Source organism: Orycteropus afer, unplaced genomic scaffold (genome assembly GCF_000298275.1).
Source record: "Orycteropus afer afer isolate SDZICR_OR568_19922 unplaced genomic scaffold, OryAfe1.0 scaffold00458, whole genome shotgun sequence".
NCBI classification, from domain to species: Eukaryota; Metazoa; Chordata; class Mammalia; order Tubulidentata; family Orycteropodidae; genus Orycteropus; species Orycteropus afer.
The window spans coordinates 689,426-690,603 of NW_006922045.1; positions in this window are offsets into that span (position 1 = coordinate 689,426).

The window sequence follows — 1,178 nt, forward strand, 5'->3', positions numbered from 1 at the left end:
TATGCCACCAGAGCTCCTGGGTGAAATCGACTTGATGGCATCTGCTGCAAGAAGACACGTGAGCTCTTCTTCCATTTTGTTGCTTTTGAAGAAAGAATAAAAAAAGAAACATAAAGTGCCTTTAAAGTGTACCTGAAAGAGATTGACTTTAGAGTAACACAATTTGGGATTACACCAAATCTCTGTATCTCTCTGGCAAGTTACTTAGCTTCTGTGCAGTTCAGTGTACTCTACCCATACCTTGTTGAGCTGATGTAAAGAAGGTTGTTAGCTGTTCTTGAGTTGTCTCCAACTCATGGTGATGCCATGTACAACAGAATAAGATACTGCTTGGCTCTGTGCCATTTTCATGAACATTGGTAGGCCTGAGTCCACTGCTGTGGCCACAGTGCACAGTAAATGACTTCTACCCCAGGGGCCTCATCTTCCAGCACTATCTGCATGATGAGCTGCTGTGATTCATGTTTTCTTTGGCTGCTTTAGGAAGTAGATTGCCAGGACTTTCTTCCTAGCCTGTCTTAGTCTGGAAGCTCTGCTGAAACCTGTTCACTGTAAGTGGTCCTTCTGTTATGTGAAATACCAATGGCATAGCTTCCAGAATCATAACACAGAAGCCACCACAGCATGACACCCTGACACATGGGAAGTGGGTTACAAAGGAAAGGCATTATAATTCATTTCTATGAAATACCTGTTGGACCCTCATGAATACGCTATTGGGGCTAAAGCAAACTAACCCATTGCCACCGAGTTGATTATGACTCTTAACAACCCTATACAACAGAGTAGAAATTCTGCATACGGTTTCCAAGGCTGTCAATCTTTGCAGAGCAGACTGGCACGTCTTTCTCCTGCGGAGTCACTGGTGAGTTCCGACGGCTGACTTTTCATTAGCAGCCAAGCACTTTAACCACAGGGCCGCCAGTGTTTCTAACAGCAAACTAGAGATTCAATTCTTTTGCCATCAATCTCTTTGTTCATCTGGCAATGTCTCGTTGATATTGCTCTGTTTGAACTCCCCTGGTCTTTTTCACATGCTGAACATGACTCTCTCGTCATTAGAATGAACGTAGTAAGTCATTGGAGATTTACGTGCTGCTGTTTGTGACTAAGGGAGCTCTGGTAGCATAGTGGCTAAGACAGTTGCCTGCTAACCAGACGGCTGGTGGTTCAACCCC